The sequence below is a fragment of the Cyprinus carpio genome, chromosome B11 (genome assembly GCF_018340385.1).
Source record: "Cyprinus carpio isolate SPL01 chromosome B11, ASM1834038v1, whole genome shotgun sequence".
NCBI classification, from domain to species: Eukaryota; Metazoa; Chordata; class Actinopteri; order Cypriniformes; family Cyprinidae; genus Cyprinus; species Cyprinus carpio.
Window position 1 is genome coordinate 5,256,011 of NC_056607.1, and position 19,392 is coordinate 5,275,402.

At 36.7% G+C, this 19,392-nt stretch overlaps 1 protein-coding gene across 1 annotated transcript in view; it reads right to left on the reverse strand.

Annotated features, from left to right (window-relative positions):
• cpne5b (copine Vb) overlaps positions 1-19,392 on the reverse strand; it is a 165,014-nt gene that overhangs the window by 93,390 nt on the left and 52,232 nt on the right. The gene's annotated exons all lie outside the window — the stretch shown is intronic.

Here is a 19,392-nt window from a genome sequence, read left to right on the forward strand (position 1 = left end):
CGGCAGCATAGTGTGACAAACTTATTCAATGAGTTTATTTGTTAATGTACTTTTGAATGCAAATGTCTTTGTCATTCATATAGTACCTAATGCTCTTTTTTTTACAATTACAGTTGTTGTGAAAAAAATAGCTTAATTAGTCATTTTAAACAACTATACATGTTAACAAATTATTAATTAACTCAGAATCACAGTCTTAAAATCATACTGTATATGTGGTCTCCGTTTGTTGTGTAGACCTGTTATGAATTCTGTCCATGGATACTGTTTGCCCCTGCCTGGACCTTTTGCTTTGTACCTGGATTATCTCTCTAGTCTCGCCCTGTTGGATTATGTTCAATTTTTCAAGACATTACTTCATTTATCATTTATCAAAACAATGTAATATAAACAGATTGAACCATGTTTCCTTATAGTAATCAAATTGACCCCTTTACACTGTTGACCCCTTAACCAACCCTTAACCTCCTGGGGTCAACGATGGCACCTATCCATACCACCAAACCTGTAACCAGGATCCCCATTTTTGCATGTTTCTTGAAGCCGTTCTTGACCACTGTTTTAACACGGCGTGTCAAATGGCACCATTACTAATCATCAGAAAATCTTACTCGCTGCTTTCATTGCTCAACAATTCATCAGCACTGCAATTTAAGAGGCAACAGCTGCATCAATCCAAAAAAATGCCAAGAACAACATTCAGTGGATAAAATGACAGCGTTCAGCTTCTCAGCAGACAAGATTTTCTTCCAAGCACACTCATGAATTGGACAATAAGCAACCATTCATCACAAAGGTACTTAGAAGAGGAGAAGAGCAAGAAAAAAGTGTGTTAAAGGAAGAGAAAGAGCCCCAAAGAAGTAATTACATAGATGATCATTATTCTTGTTCTGTATTCTGCAGCAAGAGGACATTGCGGTCCTGTCTCGGGCTCATCAGGCCTGTCATCATACCTTTGCAGCAGGACAATCAAGAAGCCGAGTGAAAATTATATCTTTCATCCCACTACAGAGAAAAGCTCAGCACGCACACCCTGAGCACTGTTGCATGTGCTGATGGGAACACAGGAAGAGCGGAGACAGAAGACTTTGTGATGTCTTCATCAAGACAAGTGTGATCAGGTCACATGACCACTGTCTCAGCTGTTTACAGCCAAAGGCCAGCAGGAGGGACGTCCACTATCTATAGGAGGGCGTCATCACTTCTGCAGGTGTGCAGGAACCCCCCGCCACTTCTGCTGTTGTTTCTGTCTCTCCTACAAAGTTTGAAGGCTTTTATATGGAAAAAATAACTGTCACATTAAACAATGGATGAAAGCACTGAGAGAACTCAACAACTCAACAAACGTCAGTTTTGTAGCTGTCTCCAGCAGAGGATAATATTATTGCTCTTTCATAGCTTAAGAGATTTTGTCAGTAATTTCATTTAAAGAAATAGTTCACCCTATTCTTTTCTACAATTAACACCAAAAGAGATTTTAAGCACAATATGCAAGCTGCTCTTTTCCGTACAATAAAACGGGATGGATACTGAGAAGCTCTGAAAACTATACTACCATAAAAATGTTTGGGATAAGTCATTTTAATAACGTTTATTTAGCAGGGATGCTTTAAAGGCATAGTTCACCCCAAAATTTTGTACACATTTACTCATCCTCAGGTTGTTCAAAACCAGCATGAGTTTATTTTTTCCACTGAATACAAAAGAAAATCAAATACTGGAAAACAAAAATTTGCTGGTATCCATTGATTTCCATAGTATGAAAAACAATTTACTATGGAAGTCAATGGCTACCAGCAGCTATTTGGTTACCAACATTCTTCAAAATATCTTCTTTTATGTTCAACAGAAGAAATAAACTCACACAGGTTTGGAACAACATGAGGCAGTAAATGATGACAGAATTTTAACTTTTGGGTTAACTATCCCTTTTTAAGTGACAAAAGAGAAAGTAAAGAAATTCATAATGTACTGTATACAGTAAAACAATTTATAGGAAGATTTCTAGCACGAGTCCATAATCTATAATAGCACTTACTCCAGTTAAAAATGCCATCCTCTGTTGTCCTCTAACATCAAAATCCACAAATATATTTGTTTAGATCTACAGTAATTTGGACTGTAAGCAGTGGTTGATATGTGCATATTTCCCTTATGATTCAGATGAAATATTTCAGCCAGTTATAAATGTATGTGTTTACTTAATGAATGTGTTTACAAACACAGTTTTTCACTTTGCAAATTAATGGACTAGAGTCGTGTGAATTACTACTTGTGATGTTTTTATGAGCTGTTTGGACTCTCATTTTTGGACTAGAGTCATGTGAATTACTACTTGTGATGTTTTTATGAGTTGTTTGGACTCTTTTTTTTTTTTTTTTTTTTTTTTTTTTTTTTTTTTTTTTTTTTTTTTTTTTTTTTTTTTTTTTTTTTTTGTTTTTTTTTTTTTTTTTTGTTTTTTTTTTTTTTTTTTTTTTTTTTTTTTTTTGTTTTTTTTTTTTTGTGTTTTTTTTTTTTTTTTTTTTTTTTTTTTTTTTTTTTTTTTTTTTTTTTTTTTTTTTTTTTTTTTTTCACGGTACCTGTTTGGACTCTCATTCTGACGGCACCCATTCACTCCATTTTTGCTATTCCTTTAATCTCACTGCTGTCTTAGTGAAATAACTGATATTAAGGAGATTTGTCATACAAGTTGATCATTTGAGTAAAGTAAATAAATACAGCTTTAATTTCTTTCCACATTTAAACAGTTGAATTGAGAGTTTTTTAATTATACTTAGAGCCCATCATGGATCTCCCAGAGTAAAGATCAGGAGCAAAAGATATTAGGTGCAAACAAAATGCCATCTCTTTCCTGGAGATAAAAATACTCTCCTTATCAAACCCAAGCAAGAGGCTGTAAAGGGCTGTTTGGAAAGGCAGGGAGGGGAACTTATTGTGCAGTTGCTTTTATACACATCTGCATACTGGAGATACACAATAACAAACCTCAAAGGACCCGCCACTATTTAGGTGAGGTTCTAAAATAGCTGGTCGCCATACCAGTGACGAGGTGTAGCGTCTGTGACAGCGAGATGAGCTGTGTGATTTCTCGTGTGGAAGTCTCAAAGTTAGTGTTATTCTGGGAGACATAGCAAATCTAAAATATTACCTATTACACATGCAGAATTCATCATCTGTCATGATCTGGAGCAAATAAACAGCTTGTTTGGCGATGCATGCTTCTAAAAGACAATCAATAGAAGCGCAGGTTTTGCATTTTGATCAAACAAAGGAAGATACGGGCTTGATGCTCACACATGAACCAGACAAAATTCATCAAAGTCTTCAGTTCCTCCGGCGTTCATTTAAGCAGCCTGGAAAATGCAGAGCAGAAATGAAGGAGGCTCGTACGGATATTACCACGGCCTCATGAAACCCAAATCAGACGGCTAATTTCAGATAAAAGGTCTTGACTTATTTCCATCACTGAAAACTCGCACAGCACGCCTGGATTGTTTTGGTTCAGTTCATTATTGAGAAATATGATTTAGAAACGGCTGCTAAAATAGTCTGGCAATACTGCTTTATGATGGGCGGGGATTTTACAAGAAACAAGACATTAATGTTTGATATCATAAGGAAGCATGGTCATAAACTGTTTGGTATAGAAATCGTATATATGGCACAGTAAACAAATATTTCATACATAAATGGCCCTTTAAAGAGGAAATCAGTCCCTTTTGATTCTTTCTGTAACATAAAAAAGGAATTGAAAATACATGTAAATAATGCACTTACAATGGAAGTTTTTTTTATTTTCCCTTAAGATGCAGTTCCTGACAAAATAATCCCAATCATTCTAGAATGACTAATTTCTTCCATCTAGTGAAAATTCAATTTCAATCTGTAAATAAATTTTGCATATGCGTCAGCAAATATACCAATATTGTGCAGTCCAACTTTGAGGTACAACTATGTTTTAGGTGATCATGCATTATAGCCATTATTCCTGTGAGTGGAGCTGTGAAAGTAACTAGAGGTTAACTGAATTTGCATGGTCACAACATGAGTTGGCTTAAAAACTGGCACAGACCAGATTTTTTAAACATAAAATGTTTAAGTGACGTGGTCATATTTCAAAACAGTGTAATATTTGCATATATTCCATTTAAAACTGAAGGTCTAAGAGTCTGAATTTGTTGCTGTGGTAATCACCAGCAGGTCACAGATGGCATGTGACCAAAGATCCTCTTTCTCATATTTAAATAAAATATAAATCTGGTTCTGTGGTACATTTACATAGTTTCGGATTTTTGGGGAATAACTAAACTCAAAGTTGAATACAAAGTGATATTAGGGCAAAAGCTTGCATTGTCAATGAGTTTTATTCATAGAGCAGGGAAAAGGTGTAAAGGGAATTCACACATTTCTGAGACCAGCAGGAAATTAGGAATTATATTCAACAGAAAGAAGATGGGCACTCACAACTCACTGCAGCAATAATCCAGCTCGCTTTGTATTCAGCACTGTTAATCTAATTTGATATTCCAATGAGAAACAAAAAGCCAAAACTCTCATCCTACCACAGTGCACTGATTTAAACTTGGTGTGTGTAACAGGTTGGAGCTTTAACTAAGAAAACTTCAGGTCAAGAGATGTTAATTGCTCTTATTTATCTGCATCAAATTACTTAGCCTGCACAACTGTCTTTGAATTTCAATTACTGTCGTTGTGTATTTGTGCCTACTGTAATTACAGGTCATCATCAGCCACATAATGGCTACAAAACTATCTTGATTATGTTAGACAACATCTGGTTCATAAATAAAGTTCTGCTTATAATGAAAAAGGGAGTTCTTGTGCTATTTATTTATTTATTAGTTAGTTATAGAAGTGAAACATTTTACGACTGATCAATTTCATAAGATGCATATTGAGATAGATTTGGTTTTGGTCATGAAATGGCTTTCATGGTACAGTTTTCTTTCCTGTGTTGTTGTATTTCCTCTTGAAACAGGAAGTTAGGGTGGAGCATGTAGTCAATAGCTTTTAGTCTATGGTGCAGCTGAGCATTAAAGGTATAGTTCACCCAAAAATTAAAATTCAGTCATTAATTAATCACCCTTATGTCGTTCCAAACCCGTAAGTCCTTACAAACCACACATTAAAGTGCCCCATTATGAATTTTTGAAAATTACCTTTCATGCAGTGTGTAACACAGCTCTAAGTGAATGAAAACATCCTGCAAAGTTTAAAATCTGAAAGTGCATCGTGTATAAAGTCATTGTCTCTCAAAAGAAAGAGTCGACTCTGAATCATTGAAACGAGTCGTTTTTAGAACAGATCCCAAGCCGTTTCATGTTGACGTCATCATGAAACATTAGCATATTGCCCGCCCACTTGTTTCACGTGCAGACATTATTCCAGTCTTCAGTATCACATGATCCTTCAGAAATCATTCTAACATGCTGATCTGCTGCTCAAGAAACATTTCTGATTATTATCAGTATTGAAAACAGTTGTGCTGCTTCATATTTTTGTGCAAACCATGATGCTTTTTTTCTTCAGTTCAAAAGAACAGCATCTATTTTGAAATTACAGACCACAAACTTTTAAACAGCAGTGTTTAAAATCTCTCTTAAATTCTCCTGGCTCCTAAACAGTGTCTTAATCTGCCAAACAGCAAACAAATCATTTACATTGCCTTTCAAGAATAGAGTGGAGGGACGAAAGTCTGGGTCTGGCTCTCAGATAATAGCATTTCATGTGAAGATGGGAGAAAGCACTTTGGTTCTTAATCTAACTGTCTATATATGTCTCAGTCTCTCTTTACCACGGGAGGCTTTGATCTTTCTCGCATTAGAATGCATCATGTACACACTTTGGCTTCTCAATAGTGGAGATACTTCTTTAACACATGACTCTCAAGGGCCAGGTTCTTTCTAAAAATTTTAATTCACATACATTTTGCTGTTAATCAACACAGTCAATAAATTTCGCAGAATCTACTTGAAGCAAAATAAAATCTCATCAGCACTGTGTAAATGTGTAAAAAACAATCAAGAAATGGTAAAATGTACATGTGTAAAATACAGATATTACAGGAAATCTTGCAAATGCTCAAGGTATTTTTTTTTCTACTATATTTAATGAATCGCACAAGGGCACAAGGTTTGGCTAGTTAGCATGGGGCTGTTAAACTCTGTCATAACCACACCATCTGGCTGCAAAAAGCATCTTTTTCAACTGACTGCCATTCAAAAGTAGCTGACAAAATAAAACTTTTTACAATCAACATATAAATCCTGAGTAAATATGCTTTAGCTGCACGACTGCCATTGAGACAAATAGGAAGGCCAGCAGAAAGCTTTCTCCTTAAAACAGGTGAAATTCTAATTTTATCTCCAAATACAATCCAGTCTCATGAGGCACGTTCCTCTTTGTATCTGTACTTGTTCAGAACTGGCTCTTTCTTATTGCTTATTACCTTCTAGCCTGTTATTCATCTGCCATTCAAACACACATACTTGATATGCTCAGTGTTTTCCTCTGCTTTTTTCTCTCACGTCCCTCTTTCATCATCAAAACCTGACCTGCGACTCATAATTAATGTGAGGTCCAATTTCCTGAAGATTAAAGGCAAAACAATTAAAAGCAGTGGAGAAAGGGGGTGGAAATGGTGGAAGAATTGCTGATAGAAGCTTTTGTTTACTTGTTTGGAGAACAGCACTGAGGTGGTTTTGTAAATGTATTATGTTGCCCAAACAGCTATGATTGGCCAGAAGAAATGAGAACGAATCCAAGGCTAGAAGAGGCACGAGAGATGGTTTTTGGTTGGAAAAATGTCAGTTTACTTTTGTTACCTCTCCAAAATATGTGCAAATGGTTGACTGGCACTCTTAATGCATATTTTAAGTCTTCACACCTCCGTAATGATCTGCTCGGTTTGCTTCAGAGGGTTCTGGTTTCATTTGGAACATTACCAAAATTCTAGTGAAGCGTTCTGAAACCCCACAAGTCTCCAACGTTTTGACACACGGAAAAAACACCACTTTGAAATGACTTTGTTATTGCAGACATGTTTGATTGCATTTCTATTCATTTCCTTCAGTTTTTTTTTAATTTTTATTCACTTGTCTGTGTTTGTGAAATGTATTTATTTATTATTTATTTTGTGTATTAATATAATATAATATACACTGAACAAAATTATAAACGCAACACTTTTGTTTTTGTTTTTAGTGTAATATATGTCATGCTTCTGGACTGTCTGTCTGTTTTCCTCCCCATGTGCTCTGTGTGACCTGAGTTTCTGTCTCTTGTTAATCATGTCATTTAGTTCAAGTATGTCTTCTTAATTGTCCTTGTTTCCCCATACATTTAAGTCCCAGTCTGTGCTGTCTGGCTTTGTCGGTTCTCACATATGTCAAGTTCGTGTGTCAGTTCTGTTACTTGCGTGGACTTCCCCTGTGTTGTGATTACATTAAAGACTGTTCCTTGATTCAGATCTCTGTGTCGTCCCTCCGACTCAGTTCATGACAGAAGACCTGACTGACAAAAGAATTTAACTGCGTGTTTTCCCTCAGTTTTATTTCCGTGTTTTGTTCAGTGTTTATGTTTCTCCCCAATGGATCCCCTCATTGCCAAATTCACCGCCCTAGCCCATAAGGACCTTCCAATCTTGGAGTATGCGGTTGAGTTCAGCCAACAGTGAACTCACTGTTCTGGATTGGGGCAAATGACCATCGAACTATTTGTTTTGGATTGGGGCATGTAATGATCTGGATGTTGGTGATCATCCGGTGTCTGGAGAGCATCAGGCCCCGATCCAGAACACAAACCAACCCAGAGTCCAGCCCACCATCACCCCACTGCACGGATCCAAAGCCCAAGCCCACCGATGACGGAGAGCCTGACCGATGCGACCGATGAGCCATTGTCACATGGAATAACAGAGCTGAGGATCGCCACGGAGCCAGAGCTTCAAGTGGAGTATTGCCAGGTGGGTAGATTCTCTGAGGTGCTTGCCACGAGGGAGAAGGTCATGGACAGCGAGAGCGCAGAGAGAAGCTCCGCCCACTGCACCATGGCTGAGGGTGAGCTTACAAGGGATCTGGGTCTGCTTGAGGGGATTTAATGGATATATATATGCAGACCTGCCCGCTCTCCTCCCCACTTCATCTGAACTCCCTGTCAGTCCTGTTTCAGCCATATATATACACATTTATATACAGTACATATTTGGCCGTATGTATATTACATATAAATAATTCCAATTTTATGAATATTTTTATACAGATTACAATATTTCTAAAAAAAAATACATAAACTACGTTTATATATAAATATATTCATATTATATAACAGTGTATACAGAAATGTGGTAATAATTTTAATATATTATAACAATACTTAGTGTACATCTATATTTTATATATTTGTAAAGCAAAACTGTAACATTCTATAAAATGATAATAATAACAACATCTTCAGGAAACATGTAACGAATTGATGCAACAATATATTATCAACATAATGCACTACATTAGCTCATATGCCATACAGTAACACATTAAGACCAAAAACTATATGGCTACAAGTCACAATATTAGATGTGTTATTAACAGCCGGATCACAAATGATGTGGGTCGAGTAAATTTAATAATCTAGCGTATAGTTAGTTCTGACAGGTCAAGTTAGTCAAGCTCGCATCAGCTGACTCTCAGCTGATCCCCATCTACCTATGGGAATACGACTCCTATCTAAGCATTCATATATAAGGTCCCTCAGTATTATCAGCAGTTTTCGCATTGCTCAATAGCTAGGCTGCATGGATGCGCAGGGAGTTCCTGCCCAGAACAGAACCATACTGCCAATCCAAACTGTATGCTAATTGTCAATCATCTTTGACGATAGTGGTCCTGACAGAACTGATGTTTGTACAAATCTCTGATTGAAGCTTGATTTTAGAGGTAGAGAGAAAATGAGTATCTTGTGGACAGAAGGTTGGCTCTTGTAATAGACACTGCATAAATGTGCTTTATGAGAGCTTATTAATTAAGTTGTTGAAAACAGATTGGTGTCCGGACTGGAGCTCTCCCCACTGAGACTCAGACATATGTGTGGTGAGAGCGCTGGGATTGTCTGGGTCCATGGTGCAGGGAAATGAACACAGACACCTCACATACCTTCACTTTTGCTCTCTCCATTTAATTATACACTGACATTTACATCCACTGCAAAACGTAGTAGACCTCATTATGGTGGGGGGGTCTTCTAGTACTTAAAGTTAGCTTCCTGCCATCTGCAGATGGAGCTCATGCAAGGAGAGTTAAAGTACACTAATTGCAATACTTGCTGGATGTTCAGCAGCCCACAGCAGGGCAGAGCTTTTATAAAATATTTCAACAATATATCGCTGAAAATTTGTGGCGCTGTCCATAAATAGGGTATAAAACAGGGCTAGAAACATTTTTTAAAAGTCTGATTTATGTACTTTTTCAACAAAGTTTCAGAAAGAGAAAGTGCTTAACCTAAAAAAAAAATTGTCACCCTCAACTAAATATTATTAAACTAATAGATCTAATGGGACATTTCATGCAATGTGTGTTACCATGATGGTGTTTTGTATTTGTTTGTATGACACTGTACAGCTTGTGATGAACTTTTATTCATCATGAGGTTTTCTCTTTACCACCACTGTTTTTATGTTGCTAGTCAGTATATTTTTAAATTTTAAAGTTTTTAGTAAAAGATTTTTGTAAACATTATTTCAGTAAATGAAATACACATAAATTTAAGCTAAATCTGTAAATTTTTAAAAGTTGTCACCATATTTTTTTTTTTACAGTAAGTTCTGGCAATCACATCTACCACTGTAAATTTCTACAAATTTTCCCAACCCTTTTACTGCATAATGTCCTTCTAAAAAAAAAAAAATTAAATTTCCACTCTCAAAATAACAAGCAATTTTTAAAGTATTGTGAACAAGCTTAAAAAAAATCTAATTCCATTATTGAACATAAATGTAGTGTTGACTGCATTCAACGTTATTTTTTTCTCTCTCCAATATACAAGCTTGTCAGTAACTCCAAACTAGCTATACTTTTCATGCTAGGTTAATTTTAGATCATTGTTAAGTATAACACTGTTTGTTGAATTTTTAACATTGTTTCATTTTAACTATAAAAAACGATAAATAGTAAAAGTAAGTTTCATTACTGTATACATTGAAAAACTCATCAAAAAAATGTCATGGAAATCTTATAAACTACCTTTCCCAAAATTCCCTGTGTGACAGCTCACATTTGACAATATTTTGCTTTTGTTGTGTTCCTTAACAGTTTTTGTTATCAGTAATGTATATTTTGGTTTTACATTACATCTTATGTTGTTAAATTAAGATTTGTTTTCGCATTATTATAGCATCGTGTGTTATGGTGCTTTGTGTTTATGTGTTTGTGTTTATATTAGTATTGGTCTGCCATGCTGCTGAGTGGTTTGTGATTTTATGTTTGTTTGTTTTCGATTTTATATTCTGTGTAGATTCGCTTTTCTGTTGAATCTCTGTCTTTCTATCACACTCTGTTGTTCAATATTATCTATCAAACAAATCTGACTAATTTGATCGTTCGCTTTTAATTTTAAACCGTAAGTGCAGCACACGAGCAGTGCGTTAGCATTCATAAGTCTGTTAGCTTGTCATTCGCATTTACATTCGCATTTTGCATATTGAAAAGAAAACAGCGTCTATTACCATTTTTTTTTCTCTAGCTCCGTTTCTTTTCTCTCTAACTCCGTTTTTCATGAGTTCATCAAACAACAGTTGTACGTCAGAATCATTCATCAATCACAGTGAGTAATGTCTTCTTGGGGAAGTCGTGGCCTAATGTTTAGAGAGTCTGACTCGTAATCCAGAGGTTGTGAGTCTCGGGCCGGCAGGGAAAGTAGGTGGGGGGAGTGAATGTAAAGTGCTCTCTCCACCCTCAATACCATAACTGAGGTGCCCTTGAGCAAGGCACTGAACCCCCAACTGCTCCCCGGGCGCCACAGCAAAAATGGCTGCCCACTGCTCCAGGTGTGTGTTCACAGTGTGTGTGTGTTCTCTGCTGTGTGTGTGCACTTTGGATGGGTTAAATGCAGAGCACGAATTCCGAGTATGGGTCACCATACTTGGCTGAATGTCACTTCACTTCTCCTACTATTGTTATTTGCACTGCTTGCCGCATGTACAGTTTATCTTTCTCTGTCGGCAAAGAGGGATTCACATGTGATAAATGCAGGGAAATAGTTAGGCTGACAGAGAAGAATTCAGAACTAGAGACACGCATCCAAACTTTAATTGAGGACAGTAAGAATGTGAGGGCAGTAGATACGGCTTTGGATGTGACTAGCTCAGGCAGTCTTGTACATTGTTCGGTTTTGGTAACAGAGCCTCCACTGGAGGGTGACTGGGTGACAGTGAGGCAGCGGGACAAAACACCGCTCTTCCATTTCGATCAAAACATTAAACAGGTTCCCTTTCAGTCGGTCACCCTTGACACCACATCGGTGACCGACGAATTGGGATCTCGTTTAGAGAGACCAATCTACTTAGAGTGTAAACTAAACAAGCCAATGCACATTGGCATGTGATTATTGCATCCAGCTGCTGCTGATCACAGCGTGAGCATAAAAACCATATTTTCGCTTCAGAGCCGAGTGATCACATCTTGTACTCCGCAACCAGTTGAGCTGCCAATGGAACATGCTGGGCTCTCTACAAGGAGTGTACCAGCAGTATCCTTTGGCGCTCCTCACGACGACCGGATATCAATCGCTGCATCAGAGGGTGAGCCGGAGCTTTCCGGAGAGGAAGATTCGGCTGCGCTGCTGTCCTTCAGAACTGTAGCAATGCCTGAATTGGATCCAGAAATAACGGCTATGCTTTCCCGGGCCGCCTTGAGGGTAGGGCTTGAGTGGAGACCTCCACCGTGTGCCGACCCCTCAAAGTTGGATGTCTGGTTCTTCGGGGTGGTCCGGGGTGATTCTCAGCAATTCTTCCCGGAGGTGCATGAGGGGCTTACCAGGTTGTGGATGGCACCTTTTTCTGCCAGTAACTGACCTTCAGGGAAGGTTCGGGTTTCCGCAACATTCCCGTTCCAAGTGGAATGGGTACGTTTTGCCAGTGTTATCCAATCTCACCTAGTGGGTAGTGCTTTGACAACAGTGACTGGTCTTAATGTTGTGAGCCCCAGCCTATACCAAAAAGGGGCACAGGCAGCTCACACAGAACACTGGAAGGGGCAGCATCCATGGCACTTTGGTAGGGATCCAAATTCATCGGTCACCGACGTGACGTCGAGAGTGACTGACTGAAAGGGTACGTCTCGGTTACCTATGTAACCCTAGGAGGGAACAGAGACATCCTGTCCCTTCACCATGGCTGCTGTACCACTGCTGAGCAGCCGGGTCAATGACTTGGCTCCTCAGCAAAAACCTGGTATGTGTTGCACCGGCTGCCTTTTTATGCTCATGCTGTATTCAGCGGCAGCTGGATGCAATAATTGCATACCATACATAAGTAACCAAGATGTTCTCCCCACTCAGTGACGCACCCACTGAGAAACCTGATGAAAGTGCTCTAGTTATTGGCAATTCTATTGTACGGAATGTGAAAATAGAGACACCAGCGACCATAGTCCAATGTTTACCAGAAGCCAGAGCACCTGACATCTTGACAAATTTAAAAGTGCTGGCTAAACCTAAATGTAAATTCAGTAAGACTGTTATCCACGCTGGCGCAAATTATGTTCAACTTCGCCAGTTGGAGATCACTAAAAATAACTTTAAAGAACTGCAGCACCTCCTGCCAACAGCTGATTCAGGTAACATGGCTTCTGTTCCTCTCCCTGCTTACCGTGGTGATGAGATTCATAGCAGACTGTCGTCACTCAATGGCTGGATGTCTAAGTGGTGCCCACAGAATAACATAGGTTTCACAGACAATTGGATGAGTTTTTGGGGCAGACCTGACCTGTTGTAAAGAGATGGTCTTCAGCCCTCCTGGGTGGTGCTGCTCTTCTCTCTATAAATATGACACATAGTCTTAGAGTTTGTACTTGACTAACTGGGGCCCAGGTCAGAAAGCAGACTGGCTAAGGACAGACTGGCTTAACCCACCATCTGCTAGCCGCCTCACGTCACAGAAGTCAGTTAATTCTCAGCACATAGAAACCCTTTCACCTATATATTACACTATAGAATCTGTGTCTGTTCCCTGAACTAGAAAATACAAAAAAAAAAAAAACATCCAAAACCAAATTAAGAGTAACAATATAATTGATGTTCAACAAATAAAAAAGTGTATATAAAACAGATAAACAAATTATAAAGCTTGGCTTATTGAATATCAGGTCCCTTTCTATGAAAGCTTTTTGTAACCTTTTGTAACTTTATGTAAATTATATGATCACTGATCATAACCTAGATGTGCTCTGTTTGACAGAAACCTGGCTAAAACCTGATGATTACATTATTTTAAACAAGTCTACCCCCAAGATTACTGTTATAAACATGAGCCGTGTCAAAAAGGTAAATGGGAGGTGTTGCTACAATTTATAACAATATTTTCAGTACTTCTCAGAGGGCGGGCTTCAAGTATAACTCATTTTAAGTAATGGTGCTTCATATAACATTATCCAGAGAAACAAGTATTAATGATAGATCCCCTATAATGTTTGTACTGGCTACTGTATACAGGCCACCAGGGCTCCATACAGACTTTAATAAAGAATTTGCTGAGTTAGTGCTGGCTACAGATAACATTTTAATTGTTGGTGAATTTAATATCAATGATGATAATGAAAAAGATGCATTGGGATCAGCATTCATAGACACTCTGAACTCTATTGGGGTTAGACAACACGCATCAGAACCTACTCATTGTCGAAATCAGACTCTAGATTTAATACTGTCATATGGAATTGATGTTAATGGTGTTGAAATACTGTAGCAAAGTGATGATATCTCAGATCATTATCTAGTCTTGTGCAAAATCCATATACTGTAGGTAAAACTGTAAATTCTACTCCTTGTTACAAGTATGGTACAACCATCACTTCTACCACAGAATCTATGGACTCTCTCTTTTCTAGCATTTTAGATACAGTTGCTCCTTTATGCTTAAGGAAGATTAAGAAAAACAGTCTGATAACATGGTATAATGAGCACACTTGCACCCTTAAGAGAGCAGCCCGGAAAATGGAGTGCAGCTGGAGGAAAACAAAACTATAGTTATTTCGTACTGCATGGCAGGAAAGTACCCTATCCTACAGAAAAGCATTAAAAACTGCTAGATCTGATTACTTTTCTCCTCTTTAAGAAGAAAGCAAACATAACCCCAGATATTTATTCAATACATTGGCTAAATTAACAAAAAAATAAAGCATCATCAAGTGTTGACATTTCACAACAGCACTGCAGTAATGACTTTATGAACTACTTTACTTTCAAGATCAATATTATTTGAGATAAAATTGCAACCATGCAGCTGTCAGCTACAGTATTGCATCAGATAAGGAACAATTCCACTCATTCTTTACTATAGGAGAGGAAGAATTATATAAACTTGTTAAATCATCTAACCAACAACATGTTAGATCCTAAGCTCCTAAAAGAGGTGCTTCCAGAAGTCATAGATCCTCTTCTGACTATTATTAATTTGCATTGTCATTAGGATATGTCCCCAAAACCTTCAAACTGGCTGTTATTAAGTCTCTCATTAAAAAAAACACAACTTGACCCAAAAGAACTAGTTAATTACAGATCAATCTCGAATCTCCCTTTTCTGTCAAAGATACTAGAAAAGGTAGTACCCTCACAATTATATTCCTTCTTAGAGAAAAATTGTATCTGTGAGGATTTCCAGTCAGGAATTAGACTATATCATAATACTGAGACTGCTCTCATTACAGTTACAAATGACCTGCTCTTATCATCTAATTGTGGTTGTATCTCTATTAGTGCAACTGGATCTTAGCGCTGCGTTCAACACTATTGACCACAAAATTATTTTATATCATCAGGAAACATGGTGTTAGCTTTCACTGTTATGCTGATGATACTCAGCTCTATATTTCTACATGGCCCGACAAAACATACCAATTTGGAAAACTAACGCATAGTTGATATAAAAAAACTGGATGACGAGTAATTTCTTATTGCTAAATTCTGAGGTGTTAATTATCGGTCTTAAAACCTCTGCATGTAATGACCTAGAACACTGTATAACACTTGATGGCTGCTCTGTCAATTCTTCGTCATCAGTCAGGAACCTAGGTGTGCTATTTGATAGCAATCTTTCCTTAGAAAGCCACATTTCTAGCATTTGTAAAACTGCATTTTTCCATCTCAAAAATATATCTAAATCATGTTACAAACGATGCTGTTCTTTCAATTAATAATATATATATATATATATATATATATATATATATATATATATATATATATATATATATATATATATATATAATGATAACAATAATAATAAATGTTTTTTTTGTTGTTGTTGTTGTTGTTTTGTTTGTTTTGTTTTTTGAGTAGCAAATCAGAATATTAGAATGATCTCTGAAGGATCGTGTGACTGGAGTAATGATGCTAAAAATTCAGCTTTGAAGTCAGCTTTGATTGTTCCTAATAAACTGTTTAACTCCACTCGCAAGTGAATCTCAAGTTATTTTGTGGGATAATTAAATATATTCTAAATAAACTACAAACCTAAAAAATATATACATTTATTTTGTCCTCACATTCTTTATTGTAACTCTTCCATCTTGGTCACATACCTGACTGAAAGGCTCATTATGCAGCTCATTATGTTGGTCTTTGTCTTCTCAGGTGTGAATCACACTAATATTGAAGGTCAATCACGCCTATTCGCATATGCCCTTTCGAAACAAAAAGTGTCTTAGAAAATTTAAATCAATCTATTGTTTTCTGTGAGCGAGTAAACAAGATGATTTTCACATCATTTGGAAGCAAAAATTCTAGGCTACAAGGTCCATGTTTGATAGTCTTGTTAACAAATGTTCTGTATGTGTTTTATGACCTTATTTCAGTGACTTCAAAATTGTAGTTTTTCACTAACCATACATAAATGTTTTCTCAAAAACACAATCATGTAAATACATGCTATTTACATATTATTGTAGCCCAGTTTGTACGGAATACAGTGTTATTAGACTTTAGCCATGTATATGTTTATAAGCAACTGAAAAAAGCACAAAAGTCAGGGGATGTCCAAACTTCTCCAGGCCCCCAAAACCCCTTAGACCCCAGAGGGTTAAACATTGTATAGATTTTAAAATCTTGGTAATTACTTATAAAGCCCTGAATGGTTTAGCACCTCAGTATTTGAGCGAGCTCTTATTGCATTATAGTCCTCCACGTACACTGCATTCTCAAAACTCTGGCAATTTGATAATACCTAGAATATAAAAATCAACTGCGGGTGGCAGATCTTTCCTATTAAGCGCCCAAACTCTGGAATAATCTACCGAACATTGTTCAGGAGGCAGACACAATCTGTCAATTTAAATCTAGATTAAAGACCCATCTCTTCAACCTGACTTACACATAACACACTAACACATTTCTAATATTCCAATCTGTTAAAGGATTGTTAGGCTGCATTAATTAGGTCAGCCGGAACCGGGAACACTTCCCATAACACCAGATGTACATGTTAACTCGTTAGAAGAATGGCATCTACGCTAATATTAGTCTGTTTCTTTCTTATTCTGAGGTCACTGCAGCCACCAGATCCAGTCTGTATCCAGATCAGATGGTCACTGCAGTCACCTGGATCCAGTACGTATCCAGCCCAGATGGTGAATCAGGACCTAGAGATGACCTCGATAGCCCTGAATGCACAGGGCAATCAATGACTTGATTGCACAGATACTATTTAAACTTAAGTTAGCTGGATGATGACATCATTGAATTTAATGATGAATTGCCTTTAACTGAAAATTGAGTGTTTACTATTGTCCTTTTGCATTATTGACACACTATTTTCCTATTTAATATTGTAAAGCTGCTTTGAAGCAATCTGTATTGTTGTTAGTGGTGCTGTATTTTATAAAGTTGTTTTGTTGTGATTTTTTAGTGTATAAATTTTTTTTTTTAGTATTTACCTCGGCTTTTGCTTGTGAAAAGAAAAAAAAAACTACAAAACTTTGATTCTTCATAGCGTTCTCTTTACCACCTATGTTACTATGGAGGTTATTAGTATAGGTTAAAGTTAAAAACAGATTTCAGTATTTCCCACTCCAGTGGAAAAGGAACTGTTGATTTTAATTAAAGTAACAGAACACCAAATTATGCCCTATGAATGGAATGTGGCATAAATATGATCTCTCTATACCTGTATGAGAATCTCAGATCTTTAAACCCTTGACACGTCCGGAGCAGGTTAGGCAGACATTAAACTTTCAGGTTTACTGATTTTAGACCTTTTTCATCAATGTCATGAAAGCCTCCTGTGGTCAGCATCTCTTTTGATGCCTGCAGCGGGATACAGGCTTAACGCAGCTTGCACACGACAACAGCAGCACAGCAAAACTGAATTTCTCTGAGATGTGATAGAAACACACATGCTGACAGTGAACATCCTCATCCTTCACACTGCCTCAGAAGCATACTGTGTTATCCCTTTCAGTTTATTAGACAGTCTACAAGCCTGAAGGATGCAATTTAGTGTGTTTGCTGGGCTTTATGAGTCTAGTTATTCCCTCGAGAAGAGTTTCTTTGAGTCAATCAATGGAAAACATGTTCACGTTTTCCACATGCACACATACTTTGAGCTTTGAACCACTGGAGCTCCGGAGAAATACATGCATTGTGTGTTTCATGTATGAAAGCCTTGAATCAAGACGGGGTTAATTTTCCAAACAATATTGTCACTTGCATTAATGTAGAGCTCAAGTAAATGCCTTTCCCAGCTCACAAATTATTTCAGTAATAAACAACTGCATGAGCTACTGTATTGCATTCTTTTTCCATCTAATTCCAGCTCCCATTAAAAGTTTTGTCTGCCTTGGAACTTTCTAAATACGTGATTCTGCTTTTGTAAGACATAACATAGAACAAAAACTTATGGAGAAAAGGAAAAAAATGCATGTCTCAACATTTTTATACCAAGTAAAGTATCCTCTGACAAGTTTACCCTCAATGCATGGTTATAGCTAATGAGGATCTCTAGCTAAGCCTTGAAATCTGTTGATCTCACACATCAGGGTACCTCTCTAATTTAAGAGTTTCTCAGCCAGAAATACTGCGCTCCACGATCAGACTCCATCTGGGTGGACCTGCTCTACCAGGGCCAATGATGGGGAAACTAAAAGACTAACAATGCTTTTGAAAAAAATGGGCCACAGACAACTGCTTTTGCTAATGTGTCCTCTGCCAACACTAAAACAGCCAACAGAAACAAGCAGGGTGCAAAATTAACACTCGCCAAACACAAATCCGACTAAAAATTGGTTTTGGCGTGTAAATAAGACAGAGTTAACTTGCCAGTAACCTTATAAGGAAATTCAACATTATATATGCTTAAAATGGAAAAAACAAATCAAATAAAATGTAAGTTATCACAATGACCTGTTCTGGCTGGCATAAATATGTCTTTTAATACATAAAAAGATTATATAAAAATAAAACTTTATATTAAAAAAATATTATATTACACTTTAATTTTACACTCAATTACATTTTATATAGTTATAAATAATACAAAACACACCCCCATTCAAAATTTGCAAGTCTCTTGTGCTCACCGAAGTTGCTTATTTATATAAAAATAAAGTAATATTGTGAAATATTATTCCAATTTAAAATAAGTGTTTTCTATTTTAAAATATAATTTAATGCTGTTATCAAAGCTGAATTTTTAGCATCATTACTACAGTCCTCAGTGACACATGGTCCTTCAGAAACCATTCTAATACACTGATTTTCTGTTCAAGAAACATTTCTTATTATTATCAATGCTGAAAACAGCTGCTATTTTGTGGAATATATTTTGTAAACATGATACAACCTAAAAGTCAATTTATTGCATCCTTGCTAAATGAAAATCCAAATATTCTGTATTTTTATATAAAAAAATCTTACATATTCATAATAATATATAAAATATTCTTGTAAATATATTATATAAAAACAGACAAAACATTTATTTATTTATTGTTTATTTTATTTATTTATTAGTATTATATACATTTATTATCATTAGCAATAACAGGAAATTATGCATAATTACATGTAACTACCCCTAAACCAAACCCTTTTTCCTAACCCTAACCCCTATAGTAAGTACATGTTATTGATTATTTGGTAATTTTGGCCACACTGGCAGCTGTGGCTAATACT